This window comes from Juglans microcarpa x Juglans regia, chromosome 4D, assembly GCF_004785595.1.
Source record: "Juglans microcarpa x Juglans regia isolate MS1-56 chromosome 4D, Jm3101_v1.0, whole genome shotgun sequence".
Classification (NCBI taxonomy): Eukaryota; Viridiplantae; Streptophyta; class Magnoliopsida; order Fagales; family Juglandaceae; genus Juglans; species Juglans microcarpa x Juglans regia.
This window is the reverse complement of record NC_054600.1, coordinates 6,817,064-6,826,355: the sequence shown is the minus strand read 5'-3', so window position 1 is coordinate 6,826,355 and position 9,292 is coordinate 6,817,064. Positions and strand designations below refer to the sequence as shown.

The following is a 9,292-nucleotide window of genomic DNA, read 5'->3' as shown; positions in this document are numbered from 1 at the left end:
TTTTTTTTTTTTTTTTTAATTTTTTTACTTAATCATTAAGTATATATTTTTTAATAATATTATGATTTTTTTATATTTTTAAAAAATATTAAAAAATATATATAAAAAAATAATTTAAGACTAGCGACGACTCCCCGAACTGAGAGCGGTGATTGTAGAGTCCCTCAAAGAAAACTATACAAGCTAAAGTCAAGGAAAGGATTAAAAAATCAATTTTTTTAAGTACAAGTATTTTTTCTGTACCAATTATGTACCGATGGCTGACATGGGTCTTATTATATTAAAAAAAGAACCAATAAAAAACACGAAAGTCAGAGGAGAGGAGACATACATAGCCAGACCAGAGATTATTGCAGAAAAAATCCAGACCACGCCCAAGTCAGTTGAAGCGGCTTCCAGGAGAAAATAGGTGACGTACACGGAAGGCCAGACCAGATTGGAGCGACTTGCAGCAGAAAATAGGACACGCCCAACTCCTCCATTTAACCATATGATCCCCTTCGTCAGGTAAAAGCAATCTCCCCCTTCGCATTTTGTTGAAATATGTTGTGTTGAATGCTGAAATGGAACCCATATGTCCCGAAGGTATCCTGAACTCAAACTTTTCTCCCACATTTGTAAGAGTTCTATTTGAACTCTATGTCCCACTCACCCATATCTGATAGAGTTTTAAATAATTGTTAGAGTTATAATGAGATTTAAACTCCTAAGAGATAAGATTAACTCTTATCTCTAATTATAGTTTGACTCAAAGACTTAGATTTCATGATGACTAGAAATCTATAAATAGGACTAAGGGGTTAAAGGGTTCTCACCTACAACATTAGAGTGCCTCTAGCCATCGAGAGACACTAGTGAGGCCAAGTTGCTAGGGTGATCCTTCTCTCATAGCCAGATTCATTTCTTCATCAAACAGATGGAGAAATGTACGTCTTTCACTATTATTGTTTATTATTGTGGATCATACAAAATCCAAGATCCATTTATTAATGTTCATGTTAAAATATCTAACATGTGTTATCAGAGCTTTAGGTTGATAGATTTTTTATGATCTCGATAAAATATACAGTGAATATGTGTTTTCGTATATTATGTTTTATCATATTGTGAAAAATTAAAAATATTAGTTTTACAATCTGGAAGAGAAGTTTTATGATGATGTTGATTCCGTGTTATATGAAATTACGATGCACTAATAACCATTAATGTATTTCGGTTTTTGTGTGCCATAATTTGTATATGTCTTTGTTGAGTGTATTTCATCTATTGTATACGTTGTTGCGTTTGAGGAACCACCGTATATGGTGGAACCACTATGAGTGGTGGCCGTGTCACTACACGCTGCTGTGCAAGGAGCTAGACGGGACGGCACAATGGGACTGTGAAGTCCCGAATGGGTGCCGTTCCTGCTTAAAAAAAAAAAAAAAAAAAAAAACCTCGAGGGAGGACGGCGCCGCGAGGAGGCTGAGAACCTCCTCGCCGGCATCTCTGTAACGGCGGCAGAGGGCTCTCAAGCCCACTGCCCACGGTGGTTTTGTGGAGAGATTCAGTAAACAAAAAAAAAAAAAAAAAAAGGAAACTGTAAGTGGAGGTGGACCTCGGCGGTGGGAGGATGTGGCGAAGCCATGATGTCTCTTCCTCGCCGGCGACGTCCACCGTTACGGGATGAAGCTGGTCTGTGTGTGCTGCGGCGCCATCACAGAAGAAAGGAAAAGTCATGGCACTGTGGGCGGGAGAGAAGAAGAACCCGTAGGGTTTCTTCTTAATGTGATACGGGTCTGGGCCGTGGGCCTTGGCCCAGCCCGAGAGTTTTTCTTATGTTTTTGTAAAGGGCCTGGGCCGTGGACCTTGGCCCAGCCCGAGAGAAAGGCCCGTCTTATTAAAAAAAAAAATGCTAGAGTTTATTTTCTGTTATTTTATGCATGTTATTATTGTTAAAGACATGTATTAATATTTATTAACATGTTATTATTATATACATGTATTAATTAGATTTTATGCATATTATTAAATACATGTATGAATTGTTTATTTTGGCTATTATTATGCCATGCATATTTTATCCAATATAGGACAAATGATTTACTTCAAAAATTAAGAAAATATTGGTTGCCCAAAGGTACAAGATTTTCTTAATTTTTATGATAAATCATTAAACCTATAGTAAGGTGGATATGTTGAAGTGAACAATTTGTATATCAAGATCTACTCCCAAAGGAGGGTCTTGATGACACTTCTAGTTCATCTATCAAAAGTAAAGATTGGAGGGAACACTTTGTATATCAGAGTTTACTCCCAAAGGAGAATTCTGATGATACAACTAGTTCATCCACAGAATTTAATACTGGTGAGAACACTTTGTGTATTAAGATCTACTCCCAAATGAGGGTCTTGATGATACTATTAGTTTATCCATAATTGTTTAAATTCTGATTATTATTTATAAGTGTCTAACTCAAAGCATTATGTGATAAAATTTTCTTGCAGTAAGCGTATCTACATCACTACACTCACAAACTTCATCTGTTCCTATTTTGACTGGCTCTAATTTTTCTGAATGGGTTGAGCGAGTTAGGTTCACCTTGGAAGTCCTTGACTTGGACTCATCACTTACGAGTCCAAAACCACCACCCATCACTGAGAATAGTGATAGAGATCAGAGAGAGTCATATAAACAATGAGAGAGATCAAATAGGCTGAGTTTGATGTTCATGAAAATGACCATAGCTGAAAATATAAAAAATTCACTCCCTAGTGCTGAGGAAGCCCAAATTTTTTTGAAAAATGCTGAGGAGAGATTTAGGTCCGCAGATAAATCTTTAGCAGGAACACTTATGGCTAGACTTACCACCATGAAATATGATGGTGCTAAAGGAATGCAAGAGCATATCCTTGAAATGACCAATATTGCCGCTAGATTACAAACCCTTGGAATGAAAGTTAAGGAGTCATTCATTGTTCAGTTTATTCTGAACTCATTGCCACCTCAGTATGGTCCATTCCAGATGCATTATAATTCTATTAAAGACAAATGGAATGTGAATGAGTTGACAAGTATGGTAGTTCAGGAAGAAGCGAGACTGAAACAACAAGGTCATTACTCTGTTAATTTTGTGACCAAAGAAGCCGGAAAGAAAAAGCAGTAGTATGGTAAGATGAAACGAATTGGATCACCGAAAGGAAAGCAGCCTGAGAAAGTTAATCAGGTTCAACATAACAGTAGCAAATGCTACTTTTGTGGGAAGCATGGACACATGAAAGCTGAGTGTCTGAAACGTAAGGCTTGGTTTGAAAAGAAAGGTAAGTCACTTGCCTTTGTATGTTTTGAATCAAACCTTGTAAATGTTCCCACTAACTCTTGGTGGTTAGATTCAGGTGCTAATGTTCATGTTTCTATAACCATACAGGGATACCTTACAAGCCAAACACCAAGCCCCAGTAAACGATTTATCTTTATGGGAAACGATAATAAGGCTGAAGTTTTAGCCATAGGAACTTTTCGTTTTGTTTTAAGTATCGGTCAATATTTAGACCTTCATAACACAGTATATGTGCCTTCTGTGAGGCGTAATTTGATTTCCTTATCCAGACTAGATACTGATGGTTATTTTTTTTCGTTCCATAATGGTAGTTTCAATTTATTTCGAAATGATTTATCTATTGGTTCTGGGTTTCTTTCTGATGGTCTTTATCGACTTTGCCTCGATAATACATTTATTAAAAATACCTATACTCAGTACCATGAAACATGTATTGGAACTAAAAGAAACATTATGAATGAAAATTCTTATGACTTGTGGCATAAAAGATTGTGGCATATCTCCAAAGATCGGTTACAAAGATTAGTAAAAGAAGGGATACTTCCGCATCTTGATTTTACTAATCTTGAAGTGTGTGTGATTGCATTAAAGGAAAGCAAACCAAACATACTAAGAAAGGTGCCACAAGAAGTAAAGGGCTTCTTGAAATAATTCACACTGATATATGTGGACCATTCTCCACTGAATGTTTTGGTGGAGAAAAATATTTTATCACCTTTATTGATGATTTTTCACGGTTTGGATATATCTACCTACTACATGAGAAATCTCAAGCTGTTTCAGTACTTGAGGTATTTCTCATGGAGGTGGAAAGGCAGTTAGATAAAAAAGTGAAAATTATCAGGTCGGATCGAGGTGGAGAATATTATGGAAAGTATGATGAATCGGGCCGTAACCCTGGCCCATTCGCCAAACTTCTTGAACAGCGTGGCATTGTTGCACAATATACGATGCCCGGGACGCCACAGCAGAACGGTGTTGCTGAAAAGCGTAATCGGACCTTATTAGATATGGTCAGAAGTATGGTAAGCAATACTACCTTACCCAAATCACTGTGGGATGAAGCTATTAAGACGGCAATGTATATCTTAAACCGAGTTCCTAGTAAGTCAGTTCCAAAAACTCCTTTCGAGCTATGGACTGGTAGGACACCAAGTTTAAGGCACATGCATGTTTGGGGTTGCCCAGCCGAAGCGAGACTTTACAATCCACATGAAAGGAAATTGGATCCTAGAACTGTAAGCGGGTACTTTATTGGGTACCCAGAGAGATCCAAAGGGTATAGATTTTACTGTCCTAATCACAGTCCGAGAATAGTGGAAACAAGAAATGCTAAATTCATTGAATTTGGTGAGATCAGTGAGAGAATTGAACCCAAAGATGTGATAATTGAGGAAGTACGGATAGATGTCCCTATACCTACATCCTCAGAAAGGATAATAGTTCCTCTAATTGATCATTACGATGATACATTGGAACATGTAAATGATTATCCATCTCAGAATGATAATATCACTCACGAACCAAGTTCGGAGTCACCAGAACAGGTTGTCTTACGCAGTTCTCAGAGAGATCGAAGACCTGCTATTTCAACAGACTATGTGGTGTATCTCCAGGAATCTGAATTTGACATTGGGACAAGTAAAGATCCACTAACATTTTCACAAGCTATACACGGAAATGATTCTAGTAAATGGGTTGATGCCATGAAAGAAGAATTGAAATCCATGGATCAAAATCAAGTCTGGGATCTCGTTGAATTGCCTGAAGGGAGTAAAAGAGTCGGGTGTAAATGGGTCTTTAAGACCAAACGTGACTTAAAAGGCAATATTGAACGATATAAGGCCAGACTTGTTGCCAAGGGTTTCACTCAGAAAGAAGGCATTGATTACAAAGAGACCTTTTCTCCAGTATCTAAAAAGGACTCTTTCAGGATCATTATGGCATTGGTGGCTCATTATGATTTAGAGTTACACCAGATGGATGTGAAAACGGCATTTTTAAATGGAAGTTTGGATGAAGAGGTCTACATGGAGCAGCCAGAAGGCTACTCAGAAAAGGGCAAAAATCACCTAGTATCTAAGCTTAAGAAATCAATATACGGGCTTAAGCAAGCTTTCCGACAATGGTACTTAAAGTTCAATGATACCATTACTGCCTTTGGATTTAAAGAAAACATTGTTGATCGATGTATATACCTAAAGGTTAGTGGGAGTAAGTTCATAATTTTGATTCTGTATGTTGATGATATCTTGTTAGCTAGCAGTGATCTTGGCTTACTTTATGAAACCATGGGTTTTCTCTCTAAGAACTTTGAAATGAAAGATATGGGTGAGGCATCTTTTGTGATCGGAATTGAAATTTTTCGAGATCGAAAACAAGGACTGTTGGGATTGTCTCAGAAAAGTTACATAGAAAGAGTTCTTGAGAGATTTGGCATGAAAAGTTGTTCATCACTGGACACTCCAATATCAAAAGGTGATAAGTTTAGCCTATCTCAGTGTCCTAAAAATGAGTGGGAGCGCAAAGAGATGGCAAAAATCCCCTATGCATCAGTCGTGGGGAGCTTGATATATGCACAGATTTGCACGAGGCCAGATATTAGTTTTGCAGTTGGCATGCTTGGGCGCTACCAAAGTAACCCAGGGATGTCTCATTGGAAAGCAGTAAAGAGGGTATTGCGATATTTGCAAGGAACTAAGGACTACCAGCTTACCTTCAGAAGAACTGACATTTTGGAGGTAACTGGATACTCAGACTCTGATTTTGCTGGTTGCTCTGATAGCAGGAAATCCACTTCAGGTTATGTTTTCCTGCTGGCTGGTGGAGCGATCTCATGGAGAAGTATGAAGCAAACCATCACTGCTTCATCTACAATGGAGGCTGAGTTTGTGGCATGCTTTGAGGCCACAATACATGGTTTATGGCTGAGGAACTTTATTTCAGGACTTGGAGTTATCGACTCTATAGCCAGGCCTCTGAGAATTTATTGTGATAATTCCTCTGCAGTATTTTTTTCCAAGAACGATAGGTATTCTAAAGGTGCCAAGCACATGGAGCTCAAATACCTAAGCGTTAAGGAGGAAGTACAGAAACAAACAGTGTCCATAGAACATATTAGTACTTTGCTTATGATAGCAGACCCATTAACAAAGGGTCTAGTAGCAAAGCTATTTAAGGAACATGTTGATAGAATGGGTCTTATGATATGAACATGTTAACGAGCTTGTAAATGTTTTGAATTCTATTTTGACACTTAATGATATCTATTATGGTTATTTTATTTCTGTTTTCTTGTCTTTCCACTTTATACGTACATTAAATGATGTGGATGAATGATGACAAGATAATGTCAACAATAGACATGAATTGGAACCCAAGGCATTATAGCATTAGCCTTAATTATCCCAATCAAAGATCATGTTAAATTAAGTTACTGATGTTGTGGTACATGGAAGGGAATTTGTTGATTATATAACAGAGGACCGCCATGACTCGCATTAGTATCTAGTTTGACATTGATATTACAGAACTCTTGAAATGTAAATTAAGCTATGAAAAATTTCAGGAAATGAATTTGCGCAACATGGTTAATTTCCTGTAATAAACTCATGAACGGAAAATATCATTTATGGGCGTATGGGCCAAGTGGGAGAATGTAAGAGTTCTATTTGAACTCTATGTCCCACTCACCCATATCTGATAGAGTTTTAAATAATTGTTAGAGTTATAATGAGATTTAAACTCCTAAGAGATAAGATTAACTCTTATCTCTAATTATAGTCTGACTCAAAGACTTAGATTTCATGATGGCCAGAAATCTATAAATAGGACTGAGGGGTTAAATGGTTCTCACCTACAACATTAGAGTGCCTCTAGCCATCGAGAGACACTAGCGAGGCCAAGTTGCTAGGGTGATCCTTCTCTCATAACCAGATTCATTTCTTCATCAAACAGATTGAGAAAGGTACGTCTTTCACTATTATTGTTTATTATTGTGGATCATTCAAAATCCAATATCCATTTATTAATGTTCATGTTAAAATATCTAACAACATTTACTGCATTTTCTGTTAAAATATGATAATAGGCTAAAAGTGGGTTCCTTTCGTTCGTTTTATTTTTGTTTAGAAATGATTTTTCGGGTGCTGAAAAGGACAAATGTAGTGATAGACAAAGGGAAAATTCCGAGTAGCTCTTGCCAAAAAAAAAACCCAAAAGCTATACGTAAATGTAGAATTCGGATCGTACAGGTAAAAATGGTGAGAATTTATTAATTTTTCCTTGGAAAAATCTGTAGAAGAACTGTAACGAAAATCCCTGCCGAGTAGCTCTTGTTAAAAAAAAATAAAATCACCTTGACTTTGTGTTAGAGGCAATATGTGTTTTAGTAATGGCAGCCTGTCTACTGCTTGGATTGTGTTTTAGTGATGGCAGCCTGTTTGATGATAGTTGGGAATTGTAAAATTTAGGACTTCTTTGTTTGTTTATGCTTTTAAGATAATTAAGTTTCAATAGTTTATTTGAAAATTTTTCAGGTTTTTAGTAAAATCTGCAATTTGAATGAGTTTATGCCAACTTGTGTCAATTAAATTACTTGTAGTCATCAGCCTCTCACTTCTCTTGGTCTGTCAATTGTCCAGTTTCTAAAACCAATTTGTAAATTACTTGACTGTTTGCAAGGTATGCTTGAATTTCTAATGAATGGTGTGGTTGAGGAACTGGGTTCTCAATGTTTGGGTGCGCATGCAGTGGTGTTCATTGCTATGAAATGGTTCTTATTGAAAATTAAATGTTACTTGCTGTTGGGGTTTGGTGTTTACTATTTTGGAGCTAATGAGGATTTGGTTCCTCATCTTTACTTCCAATACCGATGTATATACAATGGCAATGTTAGATAAACTGAATTCATCACTCAACTTCATTTATTTGGGCAAACAGTTGTTGGGACTCAAGAGAGTGTTCCTGATCAATTCCATGTTTAATTGTTGGACTTTAGTGGAACAGAGTTTGGCTTTGCAGTGACTGAGACTCAAGAAAGTATAATATCTCGTGTAACTTCGTCTTTGTCTCTAAAGTGATTGATTTTGTTACATGTGGGTTCGTTTTTTACTTTTCTAATTGTGTTCACAGATGTAACTTGGGATTGATGGAACCCAGTCGGATAGCTTGCCTGAAACACAACCCCCGTTATAAGTCAATGGAGTTGCGGAAAATCCGGTTGATGAGAGTAGAAGTAGAGCGCAGTGGCTACCATCTTTTAATTCCATGTTTAATGTCTACCTTACATTACGCTTTGTTGATCTCATTACATTCAATATGTTCAACCTACAAACTATGGCACTTTATCGATTTAATGATGTGGTAGCTTTTGGTACTTTTTTGGGTAAATGGTACTTTATCGAGTTTTTTGTTGTCTTCAATGATGCTTAGTTGTTATAAATGGCCGTTAAGCTATATGCAGCTCAATAAATACACTCCACAGAGCTATTATCCACCAAATAAATTAAACTTCCCACATTCACAGAAGCTGAAAATTATCCAAACATTGAAATCTATATATACAACAACTCAAAATAGTTGTGACTACGTTCATTTTAACAACGTGAGCAATAAGTTGGTTGAGATTACAAAGTTCCCATTCAAGGGGTATTCATTGTGATTGTATTAAGTATAGTGAAATTAATATCGAAATGACTCGATAGATAAGAAGAAGTGTGCGTTCACTACTTGTTGCCTATGAATATCAACTTGATCGTTGTGGACACCCAACTCCCTCTTTGCAATCTCTTATTCTCTTTTTCGAAACTCTTCCTCCTTCCTTAACAACTCAATTTCTATCTTCAAAATTTTTTTTCACTTTCCTCACTACTATCTATCCATTTGAAATAGTTGCAGTGTGATAACCCCTGATTATAAACAAATAAATAATAGGTATGTAAAGTATCAAAATTTTGTACAAATCCAAATAC

The 9,292-nt window shown here is 36.7% G+C and overlaps 1 long non-coding RNA gene across 1 annotated transcript; it reads left to right on the top strand.

Annotated features, from left to right (window-relative positions):
• The first annotated feature begins 288 nt into the window (after nucleotides 1-288).
• On the top strand, nucleotides 289-8,743 carry LOC121260058. The gene is made up of 3 exons (XR_005939681.1): nucleotides 289-507; nucleotides 8,262-8,360; nucleotides 8,454-8,743. It is a non-coding gene; the product is annotated as an uncharacterized LOC121260058 (long non-coding RNA).
• The last annotated feature ends 549 nt before the right edge of the window (nucleotides 8,744-9,292 follow it).